This window comes from Micropterus dolomieu, linkage group LG01 (assembly GCF_021292245.1).
Source record: "Micropterus dolomieu isolate WLL.071019.BEF.003 ecotype Adirondacks linkage group LG01, ASM2129224v1, whole genome shotgun sequence".
Taxonomy (NCBI): Eukaryota; Metazoa; Chordata; class Actinopteri; order Centrarchiformes; family Centrarchidae; genus Micropterus; species Micropterus dolomieu.
The window spans coordinates 28,011,812-28,027,111 of NC_060150.1; the positions used below are offsets into that span (position 1 = coordinate 28,011,812).

At 41.9% G+C, this 15,300-nt stretch overlaps 2 protein-coding genes and 1 long non-coding RNA gene across 5 annotated transcripts in view; 1 reads left to right on the forward strand and 2 right to left on the reverse strand.

Moving 5' to 3' along the window:
- The window catches only part of LOC123979218 (WD repeat-containing protein 37-like), a 1,096,407-nt gene that overhangs the window by 1,020,034 nt on the left and 61,073 nt on the right, over positions 1 to 15,300 (reverse strand). The window lies entirely within an intron of this gene.
- The window catches only part of adarb2 (adenosine deaminase RNA specific B2 (inactive)), a 171,363-nt gene that overhangs the window by 116,376 nt on the left and 39,687 nt on the right, over positions 1 to 15,300 (forward strand). The window lies entirely within an intron of this gene.
- On the reverse strand, positions 2,246 to 7,511 carry LOC123979312. Its single transcript, XR_006827206.1, has 3 exons — positions 7,457 to 7,511; positions 7,026 to 7,152; positions 2,246 to 3,138 (listed from the first exon to the last, which is right to left on the reverse strand). It is a non-coding gene; the product is annotated as an uncharacterized LOC123979312 (long non-coding RNA).

Genomic DNA, 15,300 nt, shown 5'->3' on the forward strand with positions numbered 1-15,300 from the left:
TTGTCCAGTGTATGGCACTGTGGCCTCACAGCAAGATGGTCGCGGGTTCAAACCCCGGTTGACCTGGCCTGGCCCTGTGTGGAGTTTGCATGTTCTCCCCGTGTCTGCGTGGGTTCTCTCCACGTGCTCCGGCTTCCTCCCACCGTCCAAAGACATGTGAACTAGGTTAATTGGTGACCTTAAATTGTCCTTAGGTGTGAGTGTGAATGGTTGTTTGTCAATGTGTGGCCCTGTGATGGACTGGCAACCTGTCCAGGGTGTACCCCGCCTTTCACCCAATGTCAGCTGGGATTGGCTCCAGCCCCCACGACCCTGTACGGAGGATAAGCGGTTGACAAAGGATGGATGGAAACTTGATGAAAATCTGATTTGCACCATTAGCTCCAAGATTATTCATTTGCTAATTTGGTTTACACAGCTTGTGTTTTGTTAGCAAGAATGATAGTTATTATTAATATCTCAAAGTTACTGTGACTATTTCAAAGATGACAGCAAATAAGGCAAAAATATAGTAATCTGGGATCATTATAGTTACCAGCTAATGTTGCCAAACGTTTGTGATCTGATGCTAACTCATGTGCCATGGCTGCACTGTTTCTTGCCCCCATCAGACTTCCTTTTAGCAATATCACCATGCTCCCATATCTCAGCAAATTAGCTGTTATCACTGATGATAGGAATGAAGGCTAAAAGATATTAAAATGACACCCAAGTTGTAATGAACCAAATGTATCCTTTACGATTAAACAGTATCTACACAGTAGGCCATGTGACCATTATGACATATGAGTTATGGAAAGTTCCACCAAAACATATCAGGTGGTTTCATCTGAATAACTGTTCAACAGCCCTAAATAGATCACATTATCCACAATGCATGGCCTTAAGTATTTAATCCTAGTGGTCATATCATACACATACATTCTTATATCATCGTTGTTTTGTAAATAAACCAAATACAAGCCTAGTGTTCAAGATGCACTACACTGGAAAATAGTCTTGACCCAACTTATTCTGCATGTACCCATGTGGATACCCTCTATTTACACAGGATTATTCATCCTGGCAAAGGAGGCAATGGGTCATCTTAATCATTCCCTATGGTGATGGGGAGCTTTCATACACAACCTCTGGATTGATTGGTTTACTTTAATAAAGACCACAGAGTATATCACTAGCCTATTGTCTAACCCCGGGTCAGAGCTAAAGCATAGGGTTAGTACAAAACTGCTTCTTCCTTCTTGCAAAAATAAGTGAGGACGTATAGAAAAAGAAAAGGATTCAACACTTGACTATATTGATGGGGGCAATGAAAGAAGGGGTAGGCAAAACTGCATATTAGGATATGGCATTAACTGAACAGAGTGCAACATAAGTACCAGGAGTACCAGGGGTCCATCAAACTTGAGCTGAGCTGAACTGGAAGGCTGGTAGCTGTGGAGTCCATCCCCCCGATGAAATATTTAAAGTCACGGGAACTGCATGGTGCTGTATTCTTCACATACATACTAAGGAATAATACAGCAAGAGTGATAAGACGAGCATACTAGTGCACATCCACACATGCAGGAGACTCTTTCTTGCAGTGATATAGCCAATACTCTCTTCCACCCCGCCTACGCTCATATCTATGGGAATTGACTTAAACAGTCATACCACAAATTACGCATTGGGCCACAGTCTGCTTGACATTAAGAGCTATTTGTCTTCCAGCAAGGACTTTAATTTTTTATTGCTTCATTTAACCTTTATTTATCCAGGGAAATCAAATGAGAATGCATTCTGCAGAGATATCATACCTTACATTGACTTTACTCTACTTATTCATTGCTGAGAGATGTCCAGTGCAACTATAGTTATATATATATAGCAGCTCCCTTAGTGCTATTGAGACAGCACATATTCAGTAGTTATTCAGAGAAGGGAGGTATTATTAGCTGATCAGGGGATTCAATTCAAGCCAGTTCTCTAAAGGACTATATAGAAATGATTGGGATGGGTAGGGTTGCTGAATATTATATTTTACCAGGAGCATTATTTAGATTTTCTCTCAACCTTTCCCCTTACTTCAACTGCATTACACACAACAGAAACGGTAAAACATTGCCTGGATTATGTTCACAGACATCATTTTTACGACTGAATGAAGTGCTACGTTATGTAACACACGGAAGTCGAAGGAAGATGGCCACAGTGGATGGAGGGTGTACAAAGTACAGGTCTTTGATATTGGAGACCAGGATTCTGTCTCAGTCCTGTGGTGTCTGTGGTTAGGTTTAAGCAAACAACTTTGTTTAAGGTTAGTGCCTAAACATAGTAAAATAACAGTTTTAAATGGTATTGTTGCTATGAGAGGATAGGAGAGTATTGCAAGATAGGATTCTTTGGCCAAAAGCAAATTAAATGTTGGAGAACATTTTATACTTACATACAGTAACTGTTCATTAACACAGTTTCCTCATTATGTTGATAGAATACAGGCAGTGTTGCCTCTAAAAGGGATTTGCTGTTGCAAATTAGTAGTGTATAGTCATTTCTAGAAGACACAGATGCCACCCTGCATATGGAAAAATGGACCTCTATGGCGCACATGACAAATGTTTAACAGAGAAATAGGATATGGGGTATGAAAATGGAAAAATTAAAGTTAGACTATTCTCCCTTCACAAAAAATAAAATATAAAATACTTTATCTCCTTTATTGACCCCATCTCCCCTAATAACTTTTGGACAGTCCCTAACCTCAAGGTTACATTTGCCTCTAATCATAACTTTTAGTCTTTATTATCAATCATTTAGTAGGAAGCAGTTCTTTAATCCAACCCACTCTAGTTACCAGGAAATGTGGCCTATTAAAGCCTGCACAGTGAGGTGAGAAAGTGCTGGAGTAATCCTTGACACCCATTTCACCAAGTGGAATTATTACCCCACTGTTCAGGCTTTGATTGGCCACTTAATCTCCCGTTGTCGTCACAATGCACTGCGGTGTTGCCAAGTCAACTGAGCTGGAGACTTGTGTGCAGCAGTGGGAAGGCACAGAGTCAGCAGGTCCATGTGGAAGGACAGTACGTAGGTCAGTGGTCAGTACGCTGCGCTCTGCCACCTTGGATTAAGGTCCATTTGAATAGGGAAATGTGCCTGGCAGAGCAGAATGAAAATTAGGGTTAGTGAAGGAGGGCTTGAGGAGACAAGGCATGAAAAAGCTTCAGATGCAAAAGCCAACATCTTTGTGTTTTAGTTATTATAAACATAAAAAATACAACATAATAATTACATTTTTCATCATATAAACTGAGATCAAATGCAACTGTGTATTGTCCTTTAGCTTATTGTGGTTGAAAATGATTAGATTTAGTTATCTCTAAATGTGAACCATCAGAGATAAAGAAGGATACAGACTGGTCAAGTGGAGTAATTTCCCTGCCTCCGCCGCAGAAAATTGAATATGATTTCAGACACGTGAAGGTGACCCCTGTCAGCCGCTGAGCCTCTCACAGATTGTTTTCTTTGTCTAATCTCTCCCACTTCTAATCTGTCTCAATATAAACAGCTGTGACAGGCTGATCATTAATTAATATTGCCACAACAAATTAGCGACAGCGATCGCCCAGCCTAGCACCCTGTCTTAGATAGAAATCCACCAAGTCGGGGGGGGGGGGATAGAGTGAGAGAGAGAAGGTGTGAACAACACATTAGAGAGGAGTTGATTAACAGCTTCCGAGACCTTGCAGATAGTGTTACAGCCTCCGCATGTGGACAGTGACAGCAACAAATACACACATAGTGACAGCTACCACAGCAGACTGTACTCACAAGATCAACTGTGATTACCACCATAAGTGGTGCAGTGCAAATAGCCCGATAAAACATCTTCATTCAATGTCTGCTGATTCAGTCAAAATGTAGTTTCTCCAGGCAGGTTGAAAAAAAAAGGACAATGCCCTGTCATCAAATGTGACACAGTTAATGTTTTCTTAGGTTTATTATAATTGATTGCATTACAGTACCCAGATTTAGTAATTATTAAAAAAATACTAGTATTTATTTTTCTGACAAAAAATCAGTAGGATATCAGAAGCTCCTAAAATGCATAAAGAGTTGAATAATGTGCAAAAGGTGACAAAATGTAAAATAATGTGACAAAAAGTGAACTTAAAAATATTAGGGATGGGCAAAATGATCCAAATATTTGTAATAAACTGGAATAATCTTATCAAGGACACCAGTAGGTTTTGTATCTTCAATTTAATCCTGACCCCTGTAAACAAGAAGCAAGAAGGGAATTCCCTATGTGCATCCATCTCATTATAATTTGTCACTTAGCGCACAATAATAATTTGAGCGAAAAGCCAATGTTTGCCTCTGGACTGTCAGTCTGCCCTTTAAGCAGCCACTTACCTCATCATGTGGTGTTTAAAGAAAGAGCATCATGGGAGAGTGGAGATTTGTGTGTGAAATTACCAAACAATAACGTTTCCCCATCTGAATGGGAGCTACGCCGTACATGGAAAGGTTAGAATCATCCTCAACTGTCTAATATGTATGCAAAATATGACCTATGAGGCTGCAGGCTGTACCACGTCAGTATGCAGCTTTGAGGGAAAATCCCTTAGCTGAGAGGAATTGAAATGGGCTTGGTCAGGTCAAGTCACCCTGCATATACAGTAAAACCAGAGATGGGGACTCAAGGTTGAGACTCGGACTCGAGTCAGACTTAAGTCGCACACAAAGTGACTTCAGACTCGACTCGGATTCGAGGTGCGGGACTCGTGAACAATGTTAATTTTTAGGAAGTGTCTGATGAGCTTGCTCCTCTCCCTCCGTTACGATAACCTGCCTACGGAACAAGGTAGTATCAGCTGCACGCGTGCGCGGCCACACGTGCAAGAGGACAACAAACACCGGCAGCTGCTGTGCCATTCATCATAAACTTTGGCTTAAAACTTCATACAACTGGAACCATACAAAGACGCGCTGAACGCAAATAGATTAGTAACCTGAGGTTAATAAACATGTTTAGCTCAGCATTGGCCATCTAACGTTAGCTTGCTTCTTGCTTCAGCTACGACCTACAGGAGGTTAAGTCTGACTGTTGTGAAAAGATGAATGAGTGTTTATTTACTTGCCAAACTGGTGGTGGTCGATTAACGTAATTATTTACGCCCTACTGGCTGCCATCATGTTAATTATTACCGTTGGCTGAAAACAGGTTACAGGTTCATTGTCAATCATGTAAGGTTACAGTTTTATTTAGTTAACATTACACTGGTTTGAGAGTCTGGTGGTGTGTTGACTTTCAGGAGTTTAAGCTGTTATTGATTGTATTGCACATTACATGGGTGTGCTCTGTGAAAAACAGTTTACAGTTTATTGTTTTGAGAGTCTGGGGCATGTGTTGACTTACAGTAGTTAATGAGCTGTCATTAATTGCATTGCACATTTCATGGTTGTGCTCTGTAAGTAAAAAACAGGTTACAGTTACAGAATTGCTTATAGCTGTTTTATAAGCAGCCTGGATTGAACACAGCTGGTGATACAACATTCCTTATAACCACATGAGACTTGAGACTTGACTTGGACTCTAGCTCAAACACTTGTGAGCATCTCTGAGTAAAACACCCCTGTAATCTATTTCAAAGAAGTGTGGCGCTCCTGTCTGCACATCTGTTCACCCTACTGTATCCTGAGTCGCTGTTACAAAGTCTTCATTGTTTGTGACAGTCCTCTAGTACTCCCTTTCCTTCTTTCTCCCTCCTCCTTTCCCCTCCACAGGCCCTAGCTGTGAGCCGGAGCATGGCTATAATCATTTCTGAAGGACCTCTCACACTTCATTAAAAGCATAATCAAGTTCATTACAATTTCATAGGCGTTCAGGTACCAAATGGCTTCCGATAAATCATGACTATTGGTCCTGTGTGGCTGGCATGTGTAGGTTTATCTCTGGCTCTCAGGCATGAGACGGGGGGGGGGGGGTCTGGATGTCTGGCCTTTAAATGACCTTCCAGCCTGGAGCAGTGGGCCGTTCTGTCATACACGCTGAATGAAGATGTGCACATGCCCAAATCCACACGCATCGCAGCTGGGAGATCAGACTGTTCATGAGGCCAACACAATAAGCAGATCAACAGATGTGGCACCAAAGGATTGTTTTAAAATGTAACACACATGCTGCAACCAGCACAACACCCCATGATTACTTACTGTTTTTAATATAATCTGTTATTATTAGGGAGAAGAAACATATCATATTGAAATAGAAACAAAGGAGAAAAGAAGGACTGTGTTAACAGTTTCCATTAGCAGTCTCAAATTGATCAATTCCACACTAAATATGCAATAAACTGCATGATATCAATCATGTTAGCATTAGCTGACACTTGGCAGTCTGGCTCAGAGGACTGAACATCTCTTAGAGGACTTTTCCACCACAGGAACTCTCCCACCTGTGCATTTATCTTGTCCTCCATTAATTACATCCACAGAAAGATCACAGTAATAAGTAGTAAGACCACTGGAGTTTTTTAACAGGCCTTTAGTTGCTAGTTCTTCCATAGTTGCTGGAACTATTTGGTTAAAAGGGGCTTTTAGTTACTTAATAAACATAGTTGAAATGAGCATTAGGCTTTCAGTGGACAGACAGAGGAGGAGAAAGGGAAAGGAGAAAATATGTATCTGCAGAGAAGCAATGCGCTATAATTTATTTATACATACGTTAAACCATTATCATGTTTGCAGTTACACTTACAGAATTTTTTCATTATTACATCTGCTTGCCTTCTAAACATAAATTAGTTAGCCATCACAATTAGTCTACAAATATGGTGTTGATGTTTAAAGGCTTTCTGAATTTATAACAGACATCTTATCTGCTAATTGTTGATTTGGGTTTTCACGAAATGATAATCAGCCATGAGACAGCATTATATCATCAAAACAAAATGTCCCGAATATCAGTCCTGTGCAGCTACACAAACAGAAACAGACACACATCCCTTGACAGTGATTGTCCCTCTCCACCTACTCACATGGTTGGCTGATCACTTGGACCCACTGGGCCTTCTAAACCTCTGTAGATGTTTTCCCAGAGGGTCTCCTCCCCTCGCTTCCATAGCTGACGCAACATGGCTTGTGCTGTTGATATGCTCTGCTTGGCTGTGGGATGGGATAGGAGCTGTGGTGAGTTTTTTACGGCTATGGCTACGACTACTGATACCACTCTTGAGCCTGGACTGTAATAGGAAGCTACAGCCAGGAGACAATTATCTTAGCTTAGCATAAAGACCAAAGTCCAAAGGGAACAAAATCTGCCTATATATTAGGGCTGAAACGATTAAATCGATTAAATCGATTACTAAAATGCATCGACACAAATTCTTTCATCGCTTTGTTAAATCCATATAACTATACAGCATATTGTTTCGCACAGACATTTATTACTGTCGCACATCACGCTTACGCTGTGTGAACACGACGTGATTATGATGGCGCTGTTTGCAAAGTGGAGGAAGAGAGAGAAAATAGCGAGGGGACAAAGAAGAAAGTGTCCAAAGTATGGGATTATTTCATGCTAAAGAAAACAACAACTCTGTAATGTTACCGTCCGTCCACCGTCACCTTGGCAACAGCATGACGGCATCTGACCAGAAAGAAGCCCGTGTTCTGCCAGCGGACCACAGACAAGGTAACAGCAACTTTAGCATTTAACTGAAATCATGATTGATTGTTGAGTTGAAGGCTAGCCAAAATAAGCTGCAGACCTGAGCTGAAAATGTGCACACGTGCCTTTGCTGTTCTCCTTTTTGGACCGTGAGTTGTAACCTCACAGTCATGAGTTAACTGGGTGTCGGGGAGCTGCACCTTTACTCACCTCTGTAGCTCAGACAATTCCTGCTACCTGCGTGTGCTAATCCATCCTTTCTTTGTCTTTATAAGACAGGTGACCCCCGTCACCGATAAGTCACGTAGTCACAACGACTTAAAGACTCCCGTCACAAGACGGCAAGTTGTGTAGTGTGAATGACACGGCCATCGGCCAACGCTGAAAGTCGTGCAGTCTGCACAAGCCTTTAGTATAACTTGTATAGCACTCCGGTGATGTTTGTGTTTGTAAAGCAGTTGTCTGGTTGTTGGTCTGTTGATGTTGTTAGTGTGATGTTTGCTGTATGACAAACTATGAATTTCCGAAAGGATCAATAAATATCTATCACCTGTTAACGTGCACAGCTGATCCCGTTGCTGGGAGGCGCCGCCGCCGCCAAGCAAAAGTACTTCTTAAACGACGCATCAATGAATCGTTTAAATAATCTATAGAAGCTTTGAATACTTAAATCATCGTTAGCTGCAGCCCAACCATTTTTATGGGGGTATATGTGCTGGTCTATTTCTTGGCCAGGAGCAGTAACTTCCCGGAGTCTCCGCTGGTTGCCTGACAACAGTCTGACCCATAACCCCCAGGAAGACAGTGCCTTGTTGTTTTCACACTTTCACAGTTTTTTTTGTACATACTTTAGATTTTTTAGTTTGGAAGCTGTTTCCAGTTTGTAGGCCATGCTAAGATAGCTAGCTGATGGTTATAGCCTCATATTTTAACGTACATACATGAGTATTTCTCAAAATGTGGAAGACATTTATGGTTGCAGTTTTAACTGATAGATCTTTGCATCATTCTGCCGCTACTTGTCTGCACTGTATCCACATTGCTGCATGCCTGCATACTGAACACCATGAAAATGTCTTACACAAGCATAATTAGTAGAATACTGGGAATAACTGTAACGACAATCATACATTTTTCTCTTGCCTAAATTACCCCAAAGATGGACAAAAAAGAAAAAAGCAAAACATCTGTTACCTCTGTCCTGCTCTGTGGGATTGTACCGTGCCTCCCTTGGGGGAGACCAAATGGGAGAGGCTGGGATAAGGTGTATGTATGAGAGTGTGTATGTATGAGAGAGAGAGAGAGTGTGTGTGTGTGTGTGTGTGTGTGTGTGTGTGTGTGCAGGCGTAGGTGTGTGGACGAGGATGGGGGAAGGATGAGAGGCAGGCTGTGGGGGGAGCCAGGGAGGTGAGGATGGATGGAGTGCGGTGGGGGGAAAGAGAGGAAAACCTCAGCGGAACAAAAGACCTTCAGGATTAATTAGGCGTCAGATTGGCTGCAGGGCACCGAGGGGGGAGAGAGAGGGGGGTGAGAGATATAGAAGGGGAGAGAGAGAGAGTTTAGCATTCTGGGAAGACCTCATGTCCTCAGCCCTCATATTTCAGCCTGCCTGCCCATGAGTATACAACAGCCAGCTAGTTAAGGCCTGCGCTGTGCCTGGAACCACTGTCCACTGGTTTATGGATGGAGCCCCCTTTACATCTTCATGTATTTTTATGTTATGCCACTGGGCAATAAGAGGAAACACAGAGGTCATATATGTAATGCATAATGTTTACATGATGGTTTTTTACCCCCCATGTTAGGGTTCTCCGCACATATTTTGTAAATGTGGACAGGCATACATGCACGTGTGTGTGTGTGTTAAATTGCAGGGAAATATGTGCAATATTTCACAGTATTCAAGCAGCATTTCTCTGTGCCCGATTTCCCTCTTTGCAATAGCTGAGCCCTGCTAAATTAGAGGAGTATGAATGCACAAAATAAATGCAGCTGAACTCTTAGTGAACTTCTTCCTTTCGCTATCAGCTGATTTTTTTTTTTTTTTTTTGGTAACAATTGCTTCCAGAACAGCTGAATTGCTGATTCGGGTCACAGGCGTCACCTCTAAATTTAAGAGGCGGACCCGAAGCTGCCTGTTAATACCGTCTCCGTTGTCATTGTCACAGAGGGATGTTTCTGGGGGCGACCTTTGATGGCACTTCTTCCCCTCCGATACAGGAAGTGCTGAACTCTGCATACAGATGACAGGCAGGGTTGCCATGAGTCATAATATCTTTGCCCGATGCCGTCTCGTCACAAAGCACTTAGCAGATCAAATAAAAGCCATTCTGGAGGCTAGTACAAATCATGCCCTTAGAACATTTGTATCAGTCATTCACACTATCACAGAGGTGGCTCGTACGTACAGCTTCAAGATATCTCAGCGGCGTGAACTTTAGAACAAAGTCTTCTGGGTAGATGGGCTGATTAGCCATTCGATTGGCTTCACAGAGAGCGGTGATAAAGCTTTGACAGATTGTGTTATATGGAAAAAAAATCCACAGCTCACAGCATGAATAGTTATCATATGCTTAAGTCAGTGGCTGAAAGGAAAAGTTTTCAGTATCAGTGACTTTTAAGCTTTTAGACTAAGAAAAGTTTGACCCATCTTGCTGCACTTATCCATCGCATTTGGTAAAAAGATGATGAATTACTAATAGCATAGTTTATAAATTTAACTGCCACTGCACACATTCTCGCTTTTAATACATTTCTACCATTGCTTTAGCACCTGGTTGTACGTCAGCATGTACATAAGAAATCCATTCCCACTGCCTTGTTTCCTGTGTCGGGATCTTAGCTGAATTTAGAAAGGGCCTGTATTGCACTCTCCTGTGCAGGATGATGAACTAGCACGGTTCCTGCTGATGAAGAAATGAAACGCCACAGTCGCAGACAGATACATACAGTATAGGTTGACAAGGGAGAGTTTCATGCACCGAAGGCATGAACAAAAGTCGACTTAGCTTAAAACATGCCAGTGGTGTGTGACCTAACATCCCTCTGTGTGAGGATGTTATCACCCACTGGAACATGTTTACATGCAATTTAGAGCTAAACACAACATGACAGTGAAGGTGAAAACCATAAGCAAAATAAACAAGAAAAAATGCATGTAGGGGGAGGTAATTAAAAAGAAAGAAATAACATGAGTGATTAATCAGGTGTTATTGTCGCTGTCCCGTGAAAACCATGTATCTCCAAATTTGGTTATTTTGATTTTTTTTTTATAAAACTGAAGTTTTCCTTTATGGGGTTTCCTATTTCTTAAAGTTGTTACCCTCATAATTCCAGCTCTGGGTGGTTTGGCCACACCCATGGTTACCAGTGGTGACGGAAAGTGCACTAAAACTACATCAAACAACCCCTGAGCATCTGCTTTGTCAGAAAAACAACAAAAGAGCAACTGGTGGATCTGTTTACAATGAAGACAAAAAATCGGAATAAATCAGTCAGAAATCTGAAAGAGTATACACAATCTGATTACAGGCTGTGCATGGCGCAAGTACTGTAGCTTTTCACAGTAGAGCCCAGTAAAAGGAGTTAGTTAGCTTGCTAATACCTTACAGTGTTTCCCATACATAGGCAAATATACAAAATCATTCTTGATTGCAGCGCTGCGCAGCGCATATTCGCTCTGCACATCCTCTCACTCGGTCGCTCTCTGTCTCTCTCTCTCTCTCTCTCTCACAAACACGGACAACAGACCAGTCTGTGAATTGAATGGTTGGTATCATAAACACTGCTGCGCAAATCTGTCCAACACAACACTGTCAATGTCGGAGACCCATCTTCAAAACAGTTATTAGCAAGCATGTAAGGAGCCTAGCTAATAAGGATAGCTATGTTAACTTTGGAAAACAGCTGTCGAAGTTACCACGCTGTATAACTGGTAGTCAACAGATGCGTTCGAGATAACTGGCTGACTTTTGCCGACTTGATAGATAGGGGAATAAAAACAGCGCCGTCAAGTCAGACACAATCTACTTCCGGTAGACTGCGTGAGCTTACTCAGGCCTTGCTCCCACGAGGTCTAGTGACATTTTGCAGTGCAGGTGTTGCGCCGAATTCTGCATGCCTGCCTTGAATTGCATACACTTGCGGGAGGTAACGCTCTGTTATACTGAAAAAAGAGGTGGATACAAATTTTGGTAGGTAGCCTACAATATCTGTTTTGCCGAATTATGCAGTTCACTTCTTAAGGTCCTTTTAGGACACTTGAACGCAGTTAACACCACATGTTTTTGCTGAATCTCAAGAAATGGTACTTTTACTAAGTGTAATAATATATTAACGATTCTTAACGTCCATAAAATATATACTGGTCATTTATCACTATTGATGAACCCCACAAAGGATAGTATAGCATTTAAAAGCAGAACTTTAATGCATTTTCATACAATTCTCGGCAGGCATGCAAATGCATTTCCTGTGTCCAAGAGCCACCTTGTGTTTTGGCAGTTGAACGCTTTTTATGTGAAACTGCGGCAGTGGAAATGTTGAGTTAGTATTGATTAGATTTTCAAATTTTTATTAATTCACTGAATTACAATGCCCGGTGGCATTAGCTCCGTCCACGGGGACTTGACTTAGGAACTGAAGGGTTGCCAGTTCAAGTCCAGAACAGACCATTGTCAAGTCCAGAACAGACCAGACCATTGCCCCTGAACCCTTAACTGCTCCCCCGGTGCTGCACAATGGCTGCCTACTGCTCCTAATTATAGGCAAAATGCACACAACAAATTCTGCATGCATTGTACTGTGTATAAATTGTATGTGGCCAATAAAGTAGATTATCATCTCTCTCCCTTTGTGTGTGTGTGTGTGTGTGTGCGTGGAGGGGAGATCTTCGCGTTGTTGAATTTTTCCCATTGACCATCAAAGTGTACTTTAGCTTGAAATGACCATCCCTAATATTGATATAATCTCTGATACAATGAGATAAAAATGACAAAACTCATGCATCGTTTTCTATGAATCTCTTGTGAGTTGGTAGACAAATTCTGTCTTTACAATACATAAATATTTAAATACATGTACAGTTATGTGCAGAGGGTTAGAATCTGCAGCATCGTTTTACCTGCTGTTTTGTTTTTTCTAATTGCTGTGTCAAATGTCAGCGCTGAGCATTGTGACATTGTGTGCTGTATTGCCTCATTTCCGAGTCTTCTCAATCTCCCACGCTTTCACCCATAATGAAGTGGTACTCATACAGGTAAGCATGAGCACACGCACACTTACCTATGCAGTACAAACCGACTGTGGTGACATCCATGGCCATTGTATGTATGCACCACCAAAGGAGAAAAGCTTTTCTCCTTTTGTCAATTTCTTGCTCTCTCTTTCTTTCTCTTTTCCACAACAACCGTATTGTCAAGCACCTTCTCCTCTGAACCACTTTTTAGAAAAACAGTTGAAGGTTTGGCTTGTTTAGATGTGGCAGCTACTTCACACAAACAGCCAGGCACTCAAGCATATCATAGCAGTGTTTTCTCTCAGTGGTGTTATTAAAGCTTAACCCAACCAGTGGTTAAGGAAGATGCAGCCACAGATTGCGGAGGTGGAGAGAGACGATGATCTTTGTCTCTGCTTTGTATTTCTTTTTCTGACCACTCTTCACCTTACTAACATAGCAACAGCATGGTACCATGCATGGACCATGCAAAAAACATGAAATGGGAAGAAAGAACAGCTAGTTAAATCTCCGGTACAACGCTCAGTAGCTTGACACGCATTAATTAAAAAAACTGTCTGACACATCAGACAGCACCGAGCATTGGTGTGTAATTTTCAAAAAGGACTTAAAAGTACAACATGCATGCACATACATACACAATAGGTATAGACCTCCAGTGTTCTTTCACTTTTTTTTTCTACTTTGTTCAATATTGACTCTCCTTTCAGTCTATTGTCATGCCTCTCCTGCTCTCTCTGCTGGCCTACAGCAGGAGCTTATGAAGTATGTGTGTGCACTTGAAAGGTTTGCCAGAAAGGAAAGAAAAGGTGACAAAAGAGAGCATGTGCATTTGTTACAGTCTATCTGCCGTTCTGCTTACTCTGCAAACGCCACGTGATGGATTTTTACTAAATGTTAAAAGAGCAAAGGCCACAGACTGATTTCTCTGGCACGCTCAAAAGGCTTTCTCACACATTTGCATTCATTTCATCCGCAGGCTGTGAAGTGCATATTATATTATGTTGCACAAGCTGTGTGTGTGTGTGTGTGTGTGTGCGCGCTAAGGTTGGCGGTGAAAGGGATCATGTACTGTTTAAGCCTCTTCTGTTAGGGGATGTTTGTTAGAAGCCACATTTATCAGTGCAGAAAGGAGCAGTACTATTTTCCGCAAAGGGCAGGTATAAACTTATAGCAACTGTCTGCAGGATAAACATATGTGAATTGTTCAGAGAAAACCTGACATCTCCAAAATGGCAACAGGAACAGCTTTGTTTGGAGTTTGACACCCATGCATTCAGTTTTTCCAGGGGGATTTGAAAAGTTGTCATAAGCCACTTAAGGTGAACATTCTAACCCCACAAAGGAGTACATCACATTTCAGTTGCAGCTGAAACATGGCAATCAGTGAATATTTATGTTATGGGGTCTCACCTGAAATTAATCATTTAACCTCACACTGGCCCACAACAATACATAAGCCTGCATGAAGGGATCTGAACAAATGTGAATACTTTTTGGAATATGAACAGATAAACACAAACAAATAATTAGGGATGAGGATCGAGACCCGGTTCCAAAATTTCTCAAAACCCGAAAATCATTAAGGTTTGAGCTTATCGATACTGCTATCGAGACTTGCGGGTCCTATGATGTAACGTTATGTCTCGAGCGTTAATTCGGTTTTATTTTGCAACGCAATGGATAAGAAAATCATCAGGCTGCAGTCTCTGCCTGCTCTCTGTCGGCTCCTAAACACACACACACACACACACACACCGGTAGCAGAGCAAGAGGCTGCGCCGTCGCAGTGGAATAACGTTATGGTGAGGATTAAGTTAGCTCCAAACTACTGTAACGTTAGTTGATGACAGCTACGCTCGTTACTGTAAGTACGTGCAATAAAACCTTCGCAAGTAAAAAGACAATACTTAATCATCTCTGTCCTCAATATCTCATCCTGTATGTTTTATACAAGCACAGCTAATGCTAGCTTGGAATTAGCCAAATGTTAAAAACAAGCTAAATAGAAAGCTGTCTGTCTGGAGAACAGACTAGTCTGTAGTCTTAAAAACTCAGCTGCTGGCTGAGACAAACGTCTCGGGTTACGTATGTAACCCTGGTTCCCCGAGAAGGGGAACGAGACACTGCGTCGGTTACGACACTATGGGAACGCCTCTAGGCGAAGCAGGTCTGAACGTGAATGAAATCACTCCAATCCTATTGGCTTGTTGCTAGAACGGTAAGGTGTGACGGAATAACCGGAGGAGTATAAAGCACACCTGTACACACTCATCATTAGCTTAATTATGAAGCAGGCGCTTCAGGCGGGGAGAGAGGTGCGGCGGGCCGACGCAGTGTCTCGTTCCCCTTCTCGGGGAACCAGGGTTACATACGTAACCCGAGACGTTCCCCTTCGAGGGAACTC